This window comes from Ornithorhynchus anatinus, chromosome X1 (genome assembly GCF_004115215.2).
Source record: "Ornithorhynchus anatinus isolate Pmale09 chromosome X1, mOrnAna1.pri.v4, whole genome shotgun sequence".
Lineage (NCBI taxonomy): Eukaryota > Metazoa > Chordata > Mammalia > Monotremata > Ornithorhynchidae > Ornithorhynchus > Ornithorhynchus anatinus.
The window spans coordinates 61,844,556-61,868,048 of record NC_041749.1 but is presented as its reverse complement, the minus strand read 5'-3'; the positions used below and the strand labels follow the sequence as shown (position 1 = coordinate 61,868,048).

The following is a 23,493-nucleotide window of genomic DNA, read 5'->3' as shown; positions in this document are numbered from 1 at the left end:
CCCCGCCACCTCCTTCCCATCCAAACCCTCCCCTCCCCCAGCTCTTCCCCCCGCACCCGCCCCTTGCACCCACAGCTACTTTCAAGTGTGGCCTCTGGAACCCCCGCTCCATTACAGATAAACTACCTTTCGCCCATGACCTTTTCCTTTACCGCTCTCTCCTCCACCTCGCCCTTTCAGAAACGTGGCTCACTCCTGAAGACACGGTCTCCGCTGCTGCTCTCTCCAGGGGAGGCCTCTCCTTCTCCCACTCCCCCAGACTCACCGGTAAGGGTGGAGGCGTCGGCTTCCTCCTCTCACCCCGTTGCCGCTTCCACACTATCCCTCCTCCCTCCTCCCTCTCCTTCCCCTCCTTCGAAGCCCATATCATTCGCCTCTACCACCCCCTCCAGATACTTGTTGCTGTCATCTACCGCCCTCCTGGTCCCACCTCTGACTTCTTCAACCATCTAGACCCCTTCCTCACCTTCCTTCTCTCCTTCTCTCTGCCCACTCTGATCCTCGGAGACTTCAACATCCATATGGATGTACCCGACGACTCCTCTGCTGCCCGCCTGCTATCCCTCCTCGACTCTGCCGACCTCCTCCTCCACCATACCGCACCCACTCACAGACTCGGTCACACCCTCGACCTCGTCATCTCCTACTGCTGCACTATCTCCTCCCTCACCAACTCTGAAATCCCTCTCCCTGACCATAAACCTTCTCACCTGCCTCATCTGTCACACTCCCTCCCCCTGCAAATCTTTGCTACTGCCCCACAGAGACCTCCGCTCTCTTGATCCCATCCGTCTTTCCAAAAGCATCTCTCCTCACCTTGCCGCCCTGTCCTCACTTCCCACTCTCGATGATCAGGTCTCCGCTCTCAACTCCACCCTCGCTACTCATCTCAACTCTCTCGCCTCCCTTTCCCTCCGCCGCTCTCGCTCCACTAACCCACAGCCCTGGATCACCTCCTCTGTCCGCCTCCTATGCTCCTATGCTCGAGCTGCTGAGCGCTGCTGGCCAAAGTCCAAGCACCAAGCCGACCTCACACACTTCAAATTTATCCTTTCCTGCCTTAACTCTGCCCTCTCCTCCGCCAGGCAAAACTTCTTCTCCTCCCTCATCGACACCTATGCCCATCACCCCCGCCAATTGTTCCGGACCTTTAACTCTCTCCTTAGGCCCCCTATTCCTCCCCCTCCCCCATCTCTCACCCCCAATGATCTGGCCACCTATTTCATCACAAAAATCAACACAATCAGGTCTGAGCTCCCCAAAGTCACCCCTCAGCCTCTCCCTCCCCCTCACCAACCCTCTCCCCTACTTTTCCATCCTTCCCTGCAGTATCCTCAGAGGAGATCTCCTCCCTCTTCGCAAGTGCCACCCCCTCCACCTGCGCCTCGGACCCCATTCCCGCTCACCTTTTAAAAAACATCGCCCCTGCCCTCCTCCCTTCCTTAACTTCTATTATTAACCACTCAATCTCCAAAGGCTCCTTTCCCTCTGCCTTCAAACATGCCCATGTCTCCCCCCTCCTAAAAAAACCCTCCCTCGACCCCACTTCCCCTTCCAGTTATCGCCCTATCTCCCTACTACCCTTCCTTTCCAAAATCCTAGAACGAGTCGTCTGCAATCCCTGCTTAGAATTCTTTAACTCCCATTCTCTCCTGGACCCCCTCCAATCTGGCTTCCGTCCCCTCCACTCTCCCGAGACTGCTCTCTTTAAGGTCACCCATGACCTCCTTCTTGCCAAATCCAATGGCTCCTACTCCATTCTAATCCTCCTTGACCTCTCTGCTGCCTTTGACACTGTCGACCATCCCCTCCTCCTCCACACCTTACCTCACCTCGGCTTCACCGACTCTGTCCTCTCCTGGTTCTCCTCTTATCTCTCTGGCTGGTCATTCTCGGTCTCCTTCGCAGGCACCTCCTCCCCCTACCATCCTTTAACTGTTGGAGTTCCTCAAGGGTCAGTTCTTGGCCCTCTTCTGTTCTCCATTTACACTCACTCCCTTGGTGAACTCATTCACTCTCACGGCTTTGACTACCATCTCTACACAGATGACACACAGATCTACATCTCTGCCCCTGTCCTCTCCCCCTCCCTTCAGGCTCGCATCTCCTCCTGCCTCCAGGATGTCTCTACCTGGATGTCGGCCTGCCACCTAAAACTCAACATGAGCAAGATTGAGCTCCTCATCTTCCCTCCCAAGCCCGGTCCTCTCCCAGACTTCCCTATCACCGTGGATGGCAAGACTATCCTTCCCGTCTCTCAGGCCCGCAATCTCGGTGTCATCTTTGACTCGTTAGTCTCTCTCGTTCACCCCACACATCCTATCCGTTACCAAGACCTGCCGGTTTCACCTTTACAATATGACCAAGATCCGCCCTTTCCTCTCCACCCAAACGGCTACCTTACTGCTACGGGCTCTTGTTATATCCTGGAGAGACTACTGTGTCAGCCTTCTCTCTGATCTCCCTTCCTCCTCTCTCGCCCCGCTCCTGTCTATTCTTCACTCTGCTGTCTGGCTCATCTTCCTGCAGAAACGCTCTGGGCATGTCACTCCCCTTCTTAAACACCTCCAGTGGTTGCCTATCAACCTCTGCTCCAAACAAAAACTCCTCACTCTAGGCTTCAAGGCTCCCCATCACCTTGCCCCTTCATACCTCTCCTCCCTTCTCTCTTTCTACTGCCCACCCCGCACGCTCCGCTCCTCTGCTGCCCACCTCCTCACCATCCCTCGGTCTCACCTATCCCGCCGTCGACCCCTGGGCCGCGTCCTCCCGCGGTCTTGGAATGCCCTCCCTCCTCACTTCCGCCAAACTAATTCTCTTCCCCTCTTCAAAACCCTACTTAAAACTCACCTCCTCCAAGAGGCCTTCCCAGACTGAGCTCCCCTTCTCCCTCTACTCCCTCTACCGCCCCCCGTCATCTCTCCGCAGCTTAACCCTCTTTTCCCCCCATTTCCCTCTGCTCCTCCCCCTCTCCCTTCCCATCCCCTCAGCACTGTACTCGTCTGCTCAACTGTATATATTTGCATTACCCTATTTATTTTGTTAATGAAATGTACATCGCCTTGATTCTATTTAGTTGCCATTGTTTTTAGGAGATGTTCTTCCCCTTGAGTCTATTTATTGCCATTGTTCTTGTCTGTCTGTCTCCCCCGATTAGACTGTAAGCCTGTCAAAGGGCAGGGACTGTCTCTATCTGTTGCTGACTTGTTCATTCCAAGCGCTTAGTACAGTGCTCTGCACATAGTAAGTGCTCAATAAACACTATTGAATGAATGAATGAATTTATTTGTTTAAATTGATTCTACAAGGTTGATGCTACAGGAAAAATGTGCATAAATTTGGGGATAGTGATAAGGGAATTTGAGGTTGAAATGCTAGTTTTGACCAGCCCAGACCAAGTGTAGCAGAGGTAGTGTTGATTGGCAATCCTGATCATTCTGGGACAAAAGAGCAGATCCATGCAGTCAAACTGCTAGTGTTGATTTCTGTAGTATTCCTTGTGGTTATCTTTTGAATTATCTACAACACCTGTCTATACAACCCAATTCACTGGATCACTTCCCAAACCTCTAACTTGCCTTTGATTATGTAGATTTGGACTCACACAGCTTAGCTGCAGCCTTAATAAAGAACTCAAGAGGCCTTGTTAGAATATCTCTCTCTTTCTTCAATTTTATATAAACACACACACTTATATATGGGGGGGAGGGGGAAGAGAGAGAGGGAATCTCCCCAAATAGTTGGAGTTTTGTTTTGTGAAATGATTAGTTACGAGTTTATCGGCAGTTTTAAAAGATGTTTATTTCAGTCTCTCTGGGTATTAAATAGCAGCAAGCCAAGGAACTTTTTACAACTAATTAACCCAATAGTAAGAGTGGCTCAACTAAATAATTCTCACATATAAATATTCCCAGATGGTTGGAATGGTAATGACTTTGAAACCCATGTAAACAGGTACAGAGTCCAGTCCTGCAGGATCGTGGAGATGGACCAGTGACACAAATAAAAGCTATCATGGGGTGACCCGCCTCATGGCTGACATAATTCAATGGTGCCTATTCTAATTAGAACTCTAGAATTACCAAGACTTCAGTCTCCCAATCTCCACTGAGGTATTTAATGTTCTAGAACTAATCCCAACTAGGTTTTGTTCTCTTTCAGGCAAAAGGCAGCCTGATGATTCAAATTGTGACTGAAAAATATTATCTAAACTTGTGAAAACTAGGGGAAGAAGTACAGTGATGATTCAAATTGTGATGGAAAAATACTATTTAAACTTGTGAAAGCTAGGGGAAGCTCCTCTAGGCCAAGGATCACAATTTATACTGCTTCTGTCTGTCTGTCTATTCTTCACTCTGCTGCCCGGCTCATCTTCCTTCAGAAACGCTCTGGGCATGTCACTCCCCTTCTTAAACACCTCCAGTGGTTGCCTATCAACCTCCGCTCCAAACAAAAACTCCTCACTCTAGGCTTCAAGGCTCCCCATCACCTTGCCCCTTCATACCTCTCCTCCCTTCTCTCTTTCTACTGCCCACCCCGCACGCTCCGCTCCTCTGCCGCCCACCTCCTCACCGTCCCTCGGTCTCACCTAACCCGCCGTCGACCCCTGGGCCGCGTCCTCCCAGTGCCTACTATAATATGCTGCATCTAGTAGGTGCTCCAAGAAATATTGTTGCTGCTGCTGAATATGAAAAAATGGTAGTCTGAGTTTGACTTGTTTCACCTTAATTATCACAATGACTGTCCTCTACAGTCCCCTGGCTCCTTCTACTCTGCCTTCAAACACTCTCATTGTAAAGTCTCCCTTGCAATAAAAAAAACCCTCAATTCCATTACAGATCATATCTGCTGCTCCAACTCCGTCCTCCTGGTCTTGCCCAAATTCCTAAAATGGGCATTATATACTCACTGCTTTCACTTCCTCTGTGCCAACTCTTCCCTCGATCCGATGAAATATAGTTTTTGCCCCTTCACTTTACTTTTTTATGGTATTTGTTAAGCACTTGCTATGTGCCAGGCACTATTCTAAGCGCTGAGGTAGAGGTAATCAGGTTGGATACACTCCATGTCCCACATGGGGCTCTACTGATACTGAGATCACCAAAGTCTCCAATGATCTCCTACTGTCCAGGTCTATGGGCTCTATTACTAATCTTCTTTGATACCTTGCCTGCCTTGGACCCTATTAACCAGTCCTTTCTCCTAGAAATTCTCTCCAATGTTGGTGTTCCAAACTCTATCGTCTCCTGGTTCTCTTTGTACTTCTCTGACTGCCCCATCTCAGTATCATTTGCTAGCTCTTCTTTCTTCCATCACCCTTTAATAATGGCTTCAACTACTACCTCCCTAAGGATGATTCCCAAATCTATTTCACCAGCTCTAAACTCTCTTAACATTTCCTCCTGCCTATAGGACATCTCCACATACATCACCTGCCCACTCTTTAAACTTAAAACCTGCCTCTTAAACCTACTCCTCCCTCCAACTATCCTGTCATGGTCAACAAACCACCATCCTCCCCATCCCAGAAACTTACAACTTTGGTGTTACCTTTGACTCTTCTCTGTCTGTTATGGCCCACATTTACTCTCTCTCTAAATCCAGCTGTTTTTTCCTTTACAATATTTTCCTCATCTGCCATATCCCTTTTATCCTTAAAGATGCCACAGTGATTCAAGCTCTCATCTTCTTCTGATTGGATTACTGCATCAGCCTCCTTCCTCTCTTTATATTAAAAAGAAACTCTTGGTCACTGGTTTCAAGGCCTTCCACCAGGTCTTGCACCAGTTTTCTCAATCAATCAATGGTATTTATTGAGTGCTTATTGGGTGCAGAGCACTTTACTAAGCACTTGGGAAAGTACAGTGTAATACAGTTGGTAGACAGTAGCCATGTCCATGAGGAAATTACAGTCTACAGTGGGGATAGACATTAAAATAAATTACAGATAAGAGAAATGGTAAAGCTATGGGGCTGGGGTGAGTGTCAAAGTGTTGAAGGGATTCACAGCCAAGTGCATAGATGAAGCAGAGTAGGGGGACAGATAGGAGAAATATCGACTTAGTCTCCTGGATACCTTTCTGTCCTTTTAACCCCACACTATTTGATGTTCCATCATTAATGGTATTTATTGTGCATTTACCTGTGTGCAGAGTACTGTACTAAGCGCTTGGGAGAGTACAGTACAACAGAGTTGGTAGATATATTCCCTGTCCACCATGAGCTTAGAGTCCAAAGGGAGAGACACACATAAATGTAAATACATAATTTTTAATATCTTGCCAAGCACAACTTGTAATTATGCTTCACTTTCTATTCTACCATCTCTGATCAATCGCTCATCTTTCACAACTAATTAACTGACAAGGAGTCCATTTTCTTACTCAATAGCATTGGATGTAGAAGCCACTTTTAAAGCCTTCCTAAAATGCTAACTCCTTTTGGAGGAATATTCTGACTAATCAACCCCCACATCTCCTGGTGCTGTCATCCCTTAGCAGTTACACTCATAACATTTTATTTATTCTTTTTGTTCATGTGCTTGTTCATCTTTTGCTTATTTTGGTCATAAACTGTATTTTCTTGCATAATTTTCATAACATTTAGAAAAGGAGTGGGGTTCTTATGCAGGTGATATAGGAATTAAGTCCAACAATAAAGGGAGAAGGAGAATTAAGGGAAGAAGGAAGAGGAAATTAAAAGGGCAATTGGGATTGCCTTTTTCCATTGCACTCTCACAAATGTTGCACACAATAGGCACTCAGTGAATTAACTGCCCCAACCAGCTTTCCTGTCCTGTTCTCACTCTTCCACTCCTCCCCCTCCCCCAGTGTATGGCTATCACTACTTAAGTTTACCTGGTACAAAAAAATAGTCTTCTATTTCCTCCTGACAAACTGGCAGGGGACAATAATGGAGACATTGATGTAAATACATACAATATCTTTTTCCTCTTTTTCCAGTCTGCATTTACTATCAATGTCTGCTTGTCTCCCCAATTAGACTGTAAATTTTTCTAAGACAGGGACTGTGTCATATTCTTATTGTATGCTCTCAAGTGCCAAGTATAATGCTTTGCACAGTAAGCACTCAATAAGTACACAAATGAATTGAAGATGCTTTTCTACTGAACTATATAGTGACAGAGGGAAACCTGTAGTGATAAAATAATACAAATAAAATCAATGAATCTCAATTTCATTGAAAAGAATGGGTGGTTTGAGATGCTTTAAGATTGAACAAAATCAATAAAAGATGATAGAATCTTAAAGAAAATTAATGGAATCGCTATTTAAAGCTACTTATGGTGATGGAGTCTCCCATCAGGAATGGCAAATGAGAAGCAGCATAGCCTAGTGCATAAAGCACAGACCTGGGAGTCTGAAGACTTGGGTTCTAATCCAAGCCCCACCACTTGTCTGCTGTGTGATGTTGAGCAAGTCACTTCACTTCTCTGGGCCTCAGTTCTCTCATCTGTAAAATGGGGATTAAGACTGTGAGCCCCATGTGGGATGTGGACTGTGTCCAACCTGATCTACTCCAGTGCTTAGTACAGTGCCTGGCACATTGTAAGCGCTTAACATATACAAAAAAAAAAATAGTGCTGATGGCTTGTGCAGCACAACTCACCCTTTCTAGTTCCTGTTAGTCATGCCTGTCTGAGGCACAAATGAGGGGGCAGGCAGGTGTACAGCACCTGGAAAAGGGCATGTACAGTCTTCAACCAATTCATTTATTCATTCGATTGTATTTATTGCATGCTTACCTTGTGCAAAGCAGCCAGTTACAGGCAGAACTGGGAATAGAACCTAGGTTTCCTGAGTCCCAGAGCAGTGCTCTTTCCACTGGAGCAAGAGTAGGTCTGGAGGAGGCTTCTTAAAGCCTTCTAATTCACCCCACATATCCAATCCATCACCAAAATCTGCCGGTCTCACCTTCACATCATCGCCAAGTTTCACCCTTTCTTCTCCATCCAAACCGCTACCACGTTAGTGCAATCATTCGTCCTATTCTGACTGGATTACTGCATCAGCCTTCTTTCTGATCTCCCAACCTCCTGTCTCTCCCTGCTTCAGTCTATATTTCACTCTGCTGCCCGGCTTATCTTTCTACAGAAACGTTCTGGGCATGTCACCCCCTTCCTCAAAAATCTCCAGTGGTTGCCTATCAACCTCCATATCAAGCAAAAACTCCTCACTATTGGCTTCAAACTCTCCACCACCTTGCCCCTTCTTGCTTCACCTCTCTTCTCTCCTTCTACATCCCAGCCCACATACACCACTCCTCTGGTGCTAACTTTCTCACTGTGTCTCGTTCTTGCCTATTCCACCGTCAACCCCTGACCCAAGTCCCACTTCTGGCCTGGAATGCCCTCCCTCCTCAAAACCACCAATCACACTTCCCCCTTTCAAAGCCCTACTGAAGGCTCACCTCCTCCAAGAGGCCTTCCCAGACTAAGCCCCCCTTTACCTAAGCCTCCCTCCCCTCCTCATCCCCGACTCACTCCCTTTGCTCTAGACCCTCTCCCCACCCCAGAGCATTTGTGTATATATGTACATATCTATAATTCTGTTTATTTATATTAATGCCTGTTTACTTGTTTTGATGTGTATATATCTATAATTCTATTTATTTATATTGATGCTATTGATGCCTGTTTGCTTGTTTTGATGTCTGTCTCCCCCATTGTGGGCAGGGATTGTCTCTATTGCTGAATTTTACTTTCCAACTGCTTAATACAGTGGTTTGCACACAGTAAGAGCTCAGTATAAATATGATTGAATGAATGAAAAGCAGGATAGAGTCTAACATACTAGGATAGTTAAGTCTTGCTACTCCTGTAGGCTGAAGAATGGACTAGATGACTTCTTAAATTTCTTTCCAACCCTATGAATTCTGTGAAATTGTATGTTATTTTGGAAATTTTCTACATACACTGTAGAGCACAGTCTTGGGAGTCAGAGGGCATGGGTTCTAATGCCACCTCCACGTGTCTGCTGTGTGACCTTGGGCAAGTTCAGTGCTTAGAACAGTGCTCAGCACATAGTAAGCGCTTAACAAATACCAACATTATTATTATTATTAAGTCACTTAACTTCTCTGTGCCTGAGTTACCTCAACTGTAAAATGTGTATTAAGACTGTGAGCCCCATGTGGGACAATCTGATTACCTTGTATCTACCCCAGTGCTTAGAATAGTGCTTGGCACATAATAAGTGCTTAACAATTGCCATCATTATTATTATTATCGAGGCAAAAGTACTCTGTCATGCATCAGTAATTATTTAATTGAATTGATTAATGGCATTATAATGGATAGCCCATAATATTTATTAAGCTCTTACTGTGTGCAAAGTACTATGCTGAGAATTCATGGTCATTGATTCAGAAGGTCCTTGGCCTACAATCTAAAGGGAGAAGACTCATGATGGAGTTTGTTAATTTGCAGATTTAAGTCATATCTTTGGACTTCCACTGTGTTAACTATCTGTTCATAAAAAATGATCAATTTTTAAAGGTGACAAAATCTACTAATGGCGGCTGTTCGTTTGTTTGTCTTTCACCATACAGTGATGGCAATTTCAGTTGGTAATTTGCTTAGCTCTTAGGATAAATAATAACTGTTAGTCATAGCTGGGAAAAGGATGGTCTGAGGGTAAACATTAGGCAGTACTTTGTACTTACATTGCACCTTTCATTTGAGAAGCTAATAGTATTTCACTTACATTAACCTATTCAATGAATGCTTTTTAAAATGTTTTTCTGAGCATCAAGGTTTTATAAGGCCACAGGCATGAAATCAGTGCATATGGGAAAACACACCTTTATGGACAATGGACAACTGTTGATGATTTTGAAAAAGACTATTCTATGTAGAAAAATAATTTAAGGAAGGTTATAGGATCTCCTTCCTGGTAGACTGAAAGAATTTAGCTAGATGGCCACCTGTCTCAGATGGTTCATGTGTAGTAGGGAGGTAGAGAAATTGTAGTTCTGGAAGTTTCTGAATAGTTGTCAGCTAAAAGCTTGCCAAAAGTAACAGGAGGAATACCTGAGTGAAAAATGCTTCACCACTTTCATCTCCTGGCAAATCTGTTTACGGTGTGATCATTATGACGATGAATCAGTCAATCAATGGTATTTATTGAGTGCTGACTGCATGCAGAGCACTGTACTAAGTGCTTGGAAAGTACAGTATAACAGAGTTAGTAGACATACTCTCTGATGTAAGCTGCATCTAGACCTCAAGCTCATTGTGGCCAGGGAAGTGTCTACCAACTGTTATATTGTACTCTCCCAAGTGGTTAATACAGTAAGCTGCACATAGTAAGTGCTCAATAAGTACCACTGATTGATTGATTGACAATGGAATCTCCTCCTGTTGAGAGGATGAGCCTCAATTCGGAACTGAGACAGTGTACAGAGTAAATGATCACAGGCACAGCGGTTTGCTCAGCACCACTCACACTCTAATTCCTGCCAGTCTTGCTTCCAGCACAGAGGGCAATAGGTAATAGGTGGGTGGGACTGGCACACATTGGTGCAGTTTTTCTATATGCGGGACCTGTTTCCGGCCCAAGTGATCTGTGAAACCCAGTCCCAATGCTCTAGATTGTAAGCTTGTTTCTAGACTGTAAGCTCAGTGTGTGCAGGGAATGTGTTTGTTATATTGTTATATTGCTCTCTCCCAAGTGCTTAGTACAGTGCTCTGCACGCAGTGAGATCTCAATAAATATGATTGATGGGACTGACTGACAGTGCTCTGTCATAGTGCCATGATCCAGCCAGATTGTCCATGCAAACTTTACTGCTCACATGAGCCAGATATTTTTCAGAATTGCTGCTGGACTTGCCCATCTCACAGACTGCCCAGATGGCTTTTCAGTCAGAAACCTTCAGCATCGATGGCACAGCTCCAGAAAACATTCCTCTATTTGGAGGGTTGAGCCTACAACCCAGGTGTCTTGATTCCCAGTACCTGAAACCTTGGGCTAACCAGAAATTGAACCACCCTTTTGAACCAGGGAAGATCCAATGCTAGGACTTAGGGTCCCAGTGGAGGACCCCCCAGGAGGTTGGGTTGGGGATGTTGTAGTGGGGGAGTTAGAGCCATTCACCAGGCCTCTCTGCCTTGCTGAAACTCCCCTGAAGAGTAACTTGATTTCCAGAGCCTTTTATAGTAGGCAGGTTCAGTGAAGGCCTGTCCGGCAATCATTTTTTATCACTCTGGAGCTTAAAGCAGTGTGGTTAAGTGGAAAGAGCATGGGCTTGGGAGTCAGAGGACATTGGTTCTAATCCCAGCTCTGCCACTTGTCTGCTGTGTGACCTAGGGCAAACCACTTAACTTCTCTGTGCTTCAGTTCCCTCATCTATAAAATGGGGATTAAGACTGTGAGCCCCACATGGGACAACCTGATTACCTCGTATCTACCCCAGCACTTAGGACAGTGCTTAGCATATAGTAAGCCCTTAACAAATGCCATTATTATTATTATTAATAAAGAGGCTGAGGTTAGTTATTCTTTGGTTGGAATTGCTGATGAATAGCTCAAGGCAGCTTCTATAAGAGTTTAGAAGTTACTTTATTAAACAAGTATAGAATATATGAAATGATGAATTTAAAATCTTTAAATGGGTAAAGAATGGTTAAATATAAAGGACTGGGAATTATGAAGTTCTCCAAGGGAAAATAATGTTTTACTTTGCTTAAATCCCTTCTAGCCCTACTATTTTATGATTCAGGGTTTTTCTGTTTCTTGGCCTCCTCCATATCCTTATCCCTATCAAAATAAAACACCCTTTACACAGTTTCCATTTACTGTACTACAATGAAGTCAAATAAAATAAAGAAAACTCCATTACCATTGAAGGAGGATTTCAATGTGCTAACGTGGGCGTTATTCACACTCTGTTTCTGATCCTGGGACAGAGAGTAGGATTGCCCAACCCTTTGAAAGATTAGAATGTTTGTCTCCCTTCTCTCTCCTTTCCTTTCCTGTAACCCCTTGTCCCCATTAATAAAGACTACATGAACTATGATGCCCACGAAGCAGGTATTGGCATATCAAGGGTTTCTGAGCCACTTGGTAGGCTCCAGGTCATCTTCAACTGCTTCAAACTTCTTCCCACAGTCTCCGACTCTTCTCCTGGCTGACCTGGCAGCAGCATTGAACTACTCAGATTTTCACTTCCCTTCCTTCCCCTCCTGTCTCCTCAATCCACCCTGTGACATATGTGCTATTTGCACAGAATGTTTGTCCAAACCAGGTGGTTGAAAGTAAAATGCCAGCATATCTGTCTTTTGTAACCTCTGCAAGCAGCTTGTTAAAATTAGTCACACAGAGCTGCAGTACATCTGTGCTGTCAGCTTTCCAAGGCACTATCTCTACTGCACATGAAAGTAAACTCAGCCAGTACATTTGCCAGATGGGGAGTTGTTCTGGTAGAGCTAATCTTTGGTACCGGATTACATAGGAGATTAAAGGAATTTGTTTTTGCGCTCAATAAACCTGCATCTGAATTTAACTTTCACGGGCTGTAAATACATATATCATCTTGGGTTTTTCTTGGTATCCCAACATTTTAAATATAAAGTTGCTACTCAGACATTAACCTTTCAAATAAAATCCTGTTAAATCTTGCATTTAAACAAAACTTGATAAAGTAACACATTTAAACACCCTAACCTTTGGCTCGCCTAAAGCAAAATTATTAAAATGGGAATCAGTATCCTGGGGAATGCTAACAATTTGGGGAAGTTTAAGAATATTACTGCTGAAAAGTATTTTTTTCTTTAATGGTATTTGTTAAGCACTTATGATATGCCAGGCACTGTACTAAATGCTGGGGCAAATACAAGATAAGTGGGTTGGACATAGTTCCTGTCCTACATAGTACTCAGTCTTAATCCCCATTTTACAGATGAGGTAACTGAGGCACAGAGAAGTAGACTGACTTTCCCAAGGTCATACAGCAGACAAGTGAAGGAGCTGGAATTAAAACCCAGATCCTCTGATGCCCAGGCCCCAGCTCTTCATTAAAACTATCAATACATTATAACTATTAGATACCCTCCAGTTCTGTGTTAGGAACAATGGCTAGAAATTAGTTTTCTGATTTGCTAATTTTCACATTGTTCCAGAACCCACAACACATTAGTGAAGGGGGAAAAAACACAAAAGACTCCAAAGTTAAGTCACAGTCTTAAGCGGGGGTGGGGGGCAGGGGGGAGGAATATTTTATTTGGGGTGTGAGGGACATTTGAGAAGTGTGACAAATTGAGATGTTCAGAAATACAAGATGAGCTCAATTAAGAGAAAATTCTATCTGATTTCCTCTGCCTCCCCACCCACGCGGAAAAGAAAAGATCCAGCCCTATTTGTAAACTTTGTCAACTAGGGTTACTGGCTGAACACTATAGCTTGCAGGAAGACCTGCTCTGATGTTTGAACTAAGGTTCTGAAAAAGAAGTGTTTTACCATTGAAGACCTTAAAATAATACTTGGCTTGGAGAGAAACTGCATTAGCATTAGGCAATAAAATTGTACTACAAAGTAGTCCAAGAGGTGTCTTGCATGAAAGTGAAAGTTAAATTCAAGGCCAGCTTTATGGTGAGCAAAAAAGAATCCCTTTATTCTCCTGGGTAATCTGGTACCAATGATTAGCTATACTGGAACAACTATCCATCTGGCTGAAAATACACAAAATAATTTCATGTTATTTGAAATGCAATTTTGATAAAGTGAAAAGCTACGCATGCTTCCAAAGCACAATAGAAGTATTAATGCCAAATTTTCATTTCAAGTGCTGAGGCAAACTTGGAGTGAGGCTCCTGATCAGGTTGGGGTGAGGGGAGAGAGCTTCTAGGGGGAAAATGAGAGGGAGAGACACATTCAGGACCGGAAGGTGGGCATGGGGAATCAGGGTGATGGACATTTAGACACACACATATATCCATAGAGCTAGGGAGGTGGACAGTCAGTCAGGCACATGGGCACCCTTGGGGAAAGGGAGGCAGGTAGGCACAGAAAAGCATACATGCAAACACATTTACCCAGGATCAGGGAGGTGGACAGGAGTGCGTGCGCGCGCGTGCGCGCACACACACACACACACACACACACACACACACACACACACACACACTCTTAGGGTACAGGAGATAGCCACCAGACCCTTACACACAGAGTTGGAAGGGGCAAATGTAGACACACACACGGTTGGGAGACGCTCAAGTAAAGCAGTCAAGCTTGGCAGGGAGCCCACTGAAATTGGGGATAATAAAAAACTGTGGTATTTGTTAAGCACTTACTTACTGTATGTCAGGCACTGTACTAAGCACTGGGGTGGATACAAGCAAATCCAGTTGGACACAGTCCCTGTCCCACATAGGGCTCCCATTTTCAATCTCCATTATACAGATGAGGTTACTGAGGCACAGAGAAGTGAAGTGACTGGTCCAAGGTCACACAGCAAATGAGAGAGAACCAAGACATGGAGCCACTCTCAGCAGCAGCTTCTGTCCAACCCCCATTTGACAGGGAGCAGAGGGCCAGCCCATTGTAGCTTAGCCTGCATGGTCCAAATTCTATAAGCATAATGGTCCCCAATGTCCCTGATGTTCTTACAGAGGAAAGAATAGACAGCTCTGACAACTCTCCCCATAACCCCAGGGCAGAAATCCTGGAGCAGTTCCCCTTCTGCCCAATAGTTACATGTCCCCCAGGGAATGCACAATGTTTTGGGGACTCTGGTTTAGGAAGCCAATCACTTTGTACTAACACAATAAACAAATTTTGTAATACAAAAGATTTCTTACATCAGAGTCATCTCAACCCATTTAGGTAGTGAGGACCCTACTGTGTATTTATATCTTGTGAGAATTTACAAGGGAATATCGCAAGAACTATGGCAGGGAATACAATATTGGGCTTTCACTGATTTGTCAAACAACTCAGACTTTTTTTCCAGGCACTGTGGATCCAACAGAATGTGTTTTCCTAAGTATTTTGTCTTTTAATTTTTAAACTCCTGTTTATTTTAAGTGAAATTTAATCCATATGTTTCTGATTCATTTACACTTAACTCATCAAAATGTTGTGTCATAAAAGCTCTTTGATGTTCAAGAAGCCTTTTGAGCTCTTTTTATAGTATTTTTAAGCCTCTTTACTTAGAAACAGAAAGTCCCATTTAGTTGGGAGTAAACAACCAGAAGCCCACAGGGTTTGAATTTAGTTCAATGCTCTGGTTTGAGGGGGTTTTATCCTTCTCAAAATGCATTTTTTCCTCTCCAGTGACTCAAACACAGCAATCATGCCAAAAAGCAGCTGAGAAGCTAAAAGGAAGAGTGGATAAGAGAAAGAGAGTATTAATATCAAAGAAATTAACTAACACCGATAATGCCAGGGCATTACTACACTAACACGGATGGTAATCCCAAGGCAGGAGGCTTAAAATCCCATTCAATGCTACTGAGAACACTGGGAATTTGGCTCATAATTCTGAGTGTGCATAAGACCTTGACTGGTTCCTAAAACAGGCAAACAAACATGAACACAGCATTTTTGTGCTTAGGACTATTTCCCTGGATGGTAAGTGACACATATACTTTTGGGCTTCACATGCTGTCCTTGTAGCTAGGTCTCTTGCATACCAGGCTGTCTTGAGGAATTTGGAACCAAATTGAAAACTCTTTACCACACAAGGAAAGTGGCATTTCCTTGCCCTTTAGCACATCAGTCTTTTTTGTGAATAAAGCCCAAATTCTTTGACTCTTGCCATATGGAACAATTGATCCCTTCAGTTAACGTGCCAACAGTAATCAGTTATTTCTCCTCACCATAAACTTTAACTATTCTTGTTGGGGGTGAAAATAAAGCAACAAAGAGAGTTGGCCATAAAACACCCAGCTGTCAGAGTATCAAGCAACTGCTGGAGCAATTTGTTGGGTAGTTGGTTTGGTGAAAGGAACTAAGCATACTTCAGTGCCAACTTTAACCTGTTGCATTTCTCCAGACACTGAAGTCCAGAATTTGAGAGGAGATACTTCAAATAATTTTCAAACTTTCATAGTGTTGGATTATAATCTGGTGCTCAAGCAAGGTAGGTCCAAAGAGCAGTGATTGGGTCTCACTGGAGGGGTAAAACCAGACAGTTTGTTGAAGCTCCTGAGTTTTCAGGCCTCTATCAAATTACATTCACAACACCCCTTTCTTAGGAGAGGGAAAATAAATGCCCTCTCCTGTCCTGTCCTTTCCTGGTTCACCTGCTATCTGTCTGTCCGTTCCTCCTCAGTCTCTTTCACTGGCTCAATCTAGTAATTATTGAGTACTTACTTTACGCAGAGGCCTGTACCATATGGTACTCTCCCAAGCACTTAATACAGTGTTTTGCATACAGTAAGAGCTCAAAAATACCATTGACTGAATGATGAGGGGAAGACTCTAGACTGTAAACTTGTTGTCAGCATGAAACTGTTGTACTCTCCCAAGTGCTTAGTACAGTGCTCTGCACCTAGTAAACATTCAATAAACAACACTGACTAAGACAGAATTAATAGAAATTACAGATATGTACATAAAAGTGTTTGGGTCTGAGGGTAGGATGAATATCAAGTGCTTAAAGGGGACAAAGAAGCAGCATGACCTAGGGAAAAGAGCATTCCTAGGAATGAAAAGAGATGAATTCTACTCCCAGCTCTGCCAACTGCTTGCTGTGTGACCTTGGGCAAGTCACCTAACTTTCCCGTGCCTCAGTTATCTCATCTGTAAAATGAAGATTAAATCCTTCTCCCTCCAATTTAGACTGTGAGCCCCATGTAGGACAAGGACTGCTTCTTACCTGATAAACCTGTATCTACCCCAGTGCTTAGAACAATGCTTGACACACAGTAAACACTTTACAAATATCATAAAAAATTCAATTTCAAGAGTGACACAGAAAGGAGAGGGACTAAAGGAAATGGTGATTTGGTTGGGGAAGGCCTCTTGGAGGAGATGTGATTTAATAAGGCTTTGAAGTTGGGGAGATTGGTGTTCTGATATGGGTAAGGGGTCACCAGCGAGATAGGATAGAAAGGGACGGTAAAGTGGGATTTGAGGAGTGAAGCATGTGGACTGGGTGGTAGTAGAAGCAGCTTGACTTAGTGGAAATAGCATGGGCTTGGGAGTCAGAGGTTGTGGGTTCTAATCCTGGCTCCACTACTTGTCAACTGTGTGACTTTGGGCAAGTCATTTAACTTCTCTGTGACTGAGTTACCTCATCTGTAAAATGGGGATTAAGACTGTGAGCCCCACGTGGGACAACCTGAATGCCTTGTATTTACCCCAGCGCTTAGAACAGATATAGATCTGGGAATCACCCACACAGAGGTGGTAGTTGAAGACGTGGGAGTGTTTGAGTTCTCCAAGGGAGTGGATGTCGATGGAGAATAGAAGGGGACCCAGAACGAGGGGCTTAGGGACTCCCATAGTTAGGGGGTGGGAGGCAGAGGAGGAGCCTGGAAAAGGGACTGAGGAGAGGTCAGAGAGATGGGAGGAGAACCAGGAGAGGAGATTGTTAGTGAAGCAAAGGTCGGATAATGTTTCCAGGAGAAGGGGGTGGTCGATGGGGTTGAAGACATCGGAGAGATCAAAAAGGATTAGCATGGAATAGAGACCATTGGATTTGGCAAGAAGGAGGTCACTGGTGACCTAAGAGGGGAGTTTCCATGGGGTGAATGGGGCCGAAGCCAGATGAGATAACTTACTCATAGAGTTTGGAGAAGAATGGTAGGAGAGAAATGGAGCAATAACCAGAGGAACTAAGGGGTCAAAGGAGGGTTTTTTTCAGGATAGGAGAGACATTAGCATGTTTCAAAGCAGTGAGGAAGAAGCCATTGGAAAGTGAACAATTGAAGATGGGTGTCAGAGAAGGAAGAAGGGAGGGGGTAAGTGTTTTGATAAGGTGTGCAGGGATGGGATCAGAGGCACAGGTGGAGGGAGAAGATTTTGAGAGGAGGTGGGAGATGTCCACTTGAGATACTTCTGGAAAAGATGGGAGACTGGAAGAAGGGGCAGGAGGAGGGAGGGACTAGCGAAGAGCAGGAGAGATTTTCAGTGAGATCATGCCTGATGGCTTCCATTTTATCAATAAAGTATCTGACCAGGTCATTAGGGACAAGAGATGGGTGGGAGGGGGGAATTGAGGAGGGAGTTAAACATCTGACATGGCAGGCAATGGGCATGGGAGTCAATGAGGATGGAGATGATAGTGTTGCTGGGTGAAGGAGAAGGCAGAGTTGTAGCAGGTGAAGAGGAATTTGGACTTATTAAGGTCACATCTCCTCCAGGAGACCATCCCCAATTAAGCTCTCTTTCCCCAACTTCCTCTCCCTGCTGTGTTGTCTATGCACTTGTACCTGTACTCTTTGGGCACATGGTATTCACCCTCAGCCCCAGAGCACTTATATACATAATCCATAATTTATTCATTTGTATTAATTTATTTCTCCCCACTCTAGACTGTAAACTCAATGTGGGCAGGGATTGGGTCTAGCAAATCTGTTGTATTGTACTCTCACAAGTTTTTAGTACAGTACTCTGCATGAAGTTAGCGTTCAATAAATACCATTGATTGATTGATGGATGAGGGAGTCCCACATTTCCTCCTGCCTTCAGGACCTTTCTACTTGGATATGCCACTGACATCTCAAACTGGTCTAAAATGGAACTCCTCATATTCCTGTCTCTCCCCTTCTTCTCTGTCACATTAAATAAAACCACCATCCTTCCTGTCTCACAGCCTCCTAATCATGACATTTCCTTAATTCATCTCTCTTATTCAACCCACATATTCAGTCAGTCACCAAATACTGTCAATTCTATCTTCCCAACATCCCTCAAGTTTGCCCTTTTTCTTCATCCAAACTGCTACCCCTCTGATCCAATTAATATCCCACCTTGACTACTGCCTCAGCCTCCTTGCTGACCTCCCTGCCTCCTGACAATCCCCACATAACCCTGGCCACTACCCAGCTCAAGTTCATACTTCACTCCTGACTGGATCATTTTTCTAAAAAAAAATTATGTGCCTATCTCCCCACTTCTCAAAACCCTTCAATTGTTGCCCATCCACCTCTGCATCAAACAGATACTTCTATCAGCTTTAAGGTACTCAATCAACTCTCTTCCTCCTACCTAAACTCACTCCAAGCCCGCAAGCTTTGCTCCTCTAACACTGACCTACTCATTGCATCTCAATTTTGTCTGTCATGCCATCAACTCTATGTTCATGTCCTCCTTCTTGCCTGGAACCCCTCCCCATTCATATTGAATAGTCTACTACTCTCCCCATCTTCAAAGTCAAAATTATATCTTCTCCAAGATGCCATCCCTCATTAACCGCTTATCGTCCCACCCTATTCTCCTTTCCTTCTGCGTCACCTATGCACTTGAGTTTGTACCCCGTAAACCCTTTGGTAATCCCCCCATTCCCACAGCCCTTATAATAATGGTGGTATTTGTTAATCACTTACTATGTGCCAGGCACTGTACTAAGCATCGGGATCAATGCAAGCAAATTGGGTTAGATACAGTCCCTGTCCCACATGGGGCTCACAGACGTGATCCCCATTTTACAGTGGAGGAAACTGAGTTACAGAGAAGTGAAATGACTTGTCGAAGGTCACAGAGCAGACAAATGGCAGAGCCGGAATTAGAACCCAGGTCCTTCTGACTCTCAGCCCCATGCTCTATCCATTAGACCACACTGTTTCTCTTCTTACATACATATCCTCTCTAGATTGTAAGATTGTTCATTCAATAGTATTTATTGAGCGCTTACTATGTGCAGAGCACTGTACTAAGCGCTTGGGATGAACAAGTCGGCAACAGATAGAGACAGTCCCTGCCGTTTGACGGGCTTACAGTCTAATCGGGGGAGACGGACAGACAAGAACAATGGCACTAAACAGCGTCAAGGGGAAGAACATCTCGTAAAAACAATGGCAACTAAATAGAATCAAGGCGATGTACAATTCATTAACAAAATAAATAGGGTAACGAAAATATATACAGTTGAGCGGACGGGTACAGTGCTGTGGGGATGGGAAGGGAGAGGTGGAGGAGCAGAGGGAAAAGGGGAAAATGAGGCTTTAGCTGCGGAGAGGTAAAGGGGGATGGCAGAGGGAGTAGAGGGGGAAGAGGAGCTCAGTCTGGGAAGGCCTCTTGGAGGAGGTGATTTTTAAGTAAGGTTTTGAAGAGGGAAAGAGAATCAGTTTGGCGGAGGTGAGGAGGGAGGGCGTTCCAGGACCGCGGGAGGACGTGACCCAGGGGTCGACGGCGGGATAGGCGAGACCGAGGGACGGCGAGGAGGTGGGCGGCAGAGGAGCGGAGCGTGCGGGGTGGGCGGTAGAAAGAGAGAAGGGAGGAGAGGTAGGAAGGGGCAAGGTGATGGAGAGCCTTGAAGCCTAGAGTGAGGAGTTTTTGTTTGGAGCGGAGGTCGATAGGCAACCACTGGAGTTGTTTAAGAAGGGGAGTGACATGCCCAGATCGTTTCTGCAGGAAGATGAGCCGGGCAGCGGAGTGAAGAATAGACCGGAGCGGGGCGAGAGAGGAGGAAGGGAGGTCAGAGAGAAGGCTGACACAGTAGTCTAGCCGGGATTGTTGTGGTCAGGGAATGTGTCTGTTATATTGTACTCTCCCAAGTGCTTAGTATAGTGCTCTGCACAGAGTAAACGCTCAATATGATTGATCCTTATACTGTGCTGCCTCTCTAATCTGCAATTTAATATCTGTCTCTGCCACTCCTTTATTCCTTTGATTCATTCAATCGTATTTATTGAGTGCTTACTATGTGCAGAGCACTGTACTACGAGCTTGGGCGAGTACAATATAACACTAAACAGACACATTTCCTGCCCACAATGACCTTGCAGTCTAGTTTATAAGTTCCTTGAAGACGGGGGCCCTAATTTTGGGAGCCCTGAACTCTTCATCCTTCCACCTAAATGCTCTCCTCCTCCTAACTTTCCCATTACAGCTGACAACACCATCAGCATCCCTGTCCTTAAGACTCTCAACCTTGGCATTTTCCTTGACTCCTTCCTTTTCAACTCCCATATCCAGTTTGTTGTCATATTCTTCAACAATCTTTTTTCTTTAACAAAATTTCTGGGATCTGCCCCTTTCTTTCCATACAATTGACCACTGTCTTTGTTAGTCCAAGTGCTTGTCATACCTTAGCTTGGCTTCTTCATCAACCTCTCCACTGGCCTCCCTGCCACTAGCCTCTCTCCTCTCCAATCCACTCTGCTGCCAGATCATTTTTAATAATAATAATAATGTTGTATTTGTTAGCGCTTACTATGTGCAGAGCACTGTCCTAAGCGCTGGGGTAGATACAGGATAATCAGGTTGTCCCACGTGAGGCTCACAGTTAATCCCCATTTTACAGATGAGGTAACTGAGGCACAGAGAAGTTAAGTGACTTGTCCAAAGTCACACAGCTGACAAGTGGCAGATCTGGAATTCAAACCCATGACCTCTGACTCCCAAGCCCAGGCTCTTTCCACTGAGCCACGTTGTCTGCACACTTTTTCCCACTTCTCAAAAACCTCAAATTCCTCTTCACATCAAGCAGAAACCCCTCACCATCGACTTTAAAGCACTCCATCAGCAACCTCCCTCCTATTTATCTTCTCTCTTCCTCCCTTACAACCCATCTCTGCTCACACTCTTCTTCTTCTGAAGACACTCTAATCATTGTGCCTATTCTCATCTCTGACTGTTGACCTCTTCCTCAAGCCCTTCTCCTTGTCTGGAACTCCTTCCCCCTTCAAATTGGACAGCCCTCCTTGTTTTTATAGACCCTCTGAAATCACATCTCCTCCAGGAGGCCTTCCTCAATTAATTCTTAATCTTCCCTGTTTAAACACCCTCACACTGACCGTTAAGCACTTTTGGATGACCCTAACACTTAAGCACTCACAACCTACCATAGTGCTTTTGTACATATGCTAATAATGGTAATAATAATAATAATACTTGTGGTATTTGTTAAGTGCTTACCATGTGCCAGGCACTGTATTAAGCACTGGTGTGGATACAAGCTAATCAGGTTGGACATAGTCCCTGTCCCACATGAGGCTCACAGTCTTAATCCCCAATTTACAGATGAGGTAACTGAGGCATAGAGAAGTGAAGTGACTTGCCAATGGCCCATGACAGTGGGGCAGTCGTGAATAGAATCTAGGCCCATGTTGTATCCACTAGGCCACAGTGCTCCATCCTACTACCTGAGAGTTTGTCTGGTCTTATGTTGTAGAGTCATCTCTGACCTACAGTGACTCCATTGACATATCTCTCCCAGAACGCCCCACCTCCACCTGCAATCGTTCTGGTAGTATATAAATACTACTGAATGAATCGATAGAGTTTTCTTGGTAAACATACGGAAGTGATTTACCATTGCCTCCTTCCACGCAGTCAACTTGAGTCTCTGCCCTCGACACTCTCCCATACCGCTGCTGCCCAGCACAGGTGAGTGTTACTTGTAGCAGATTGCCTTCCACTCGCTAGCCACTGCTCAAGCTAGGAATAGAATGGGTAGGCCTCTGCTTGACTTTCCCTCCCATAGCCAAGACTGGTAGAGTACTGGAAACTCTCCACGTGAGATCTTGAGAGGTGACCTAAGTTCTACCTTCTATACATATCTCTTCTTTAAAATTCCTCTTATCTGTAATTTTATATGTCACTCTCTCCCACTAGAGTGTAATCACCTTGAGAGCTTGGATCATGGTCACTAATTCTATTAGATTCTGTAAAGGTCTCAGCACAGTGCTAAGCACACAGTAGGCAATCAATAAATCAATAAATCAATCTCCTGGACCCCCTCCAAACTGGCTTCCGTCCCCTCCACTCTACCGAGACTGCTCTCTCTAAGGTCACCCATGACCTCCTTCTTGCCAAATCCAATGGCTCCTACTCAATTCTAATCCTCCTTGACCTCTCTGCTGCCTTTGACACTGTCGACCATCCCCTCCTCCTCCATACCTTATTTCACCTTGGCTTCACGGACTCCGTCCTCTCCTGGTTCTCCTCTTACCTCTCTGGCCGGTCATTCTCAGTCTCCTTCACAGGCGCCTCCTCCCCCTCCCATCCTTTAACTGTTGGAGTTCCTCAAGGGTCAGTTCTTGGCCCTCTTCTGTTCTCCATTTACACTCACTCCCTTGGTGAACTCATTTGCTCTCACGGCTTTGACTACCATCTCTACGCAGATGACATGCAGATCTACATCTCCGCCCCGTCCTCTCCCCCTCCCTTCAGGCTCGCATCTCCTCCTGCCTCCAGGATGTCTCTACCTGGATGTCGGCCTGCCACCTAAAACTCAACATGAGGAAGACTGAGCTCCTCATTTTCCCTCCCTAACCCGGTCCTCTCCCAGACTTCCCTATCACCGTGGATGGCATGACCATCCTTCCCGTCTCTCAGGCCCGCAATCTCGGTGTCATCCTTG

The 23,493-nt window shown here is 44.9% G+C and overlaps 1 non-coding gene across 1 annotated transcript; it reads right to left on the bottom strand.

Moving 5' to 3' along the window:
* Positions 1-22,526: 22,526 nt before the first annotated feature.
* Positions 22,527-22,664, bottom strand: LOC114806861. Its single transcript, XR_003754917.1, has one exon. It is a non-coding gene; the product is annotated as a small nucleolar RNA SNORA7 (small nucleolar RNA).
* Positions 22,665-23,493: the final 829 nt, after the last annotated feature.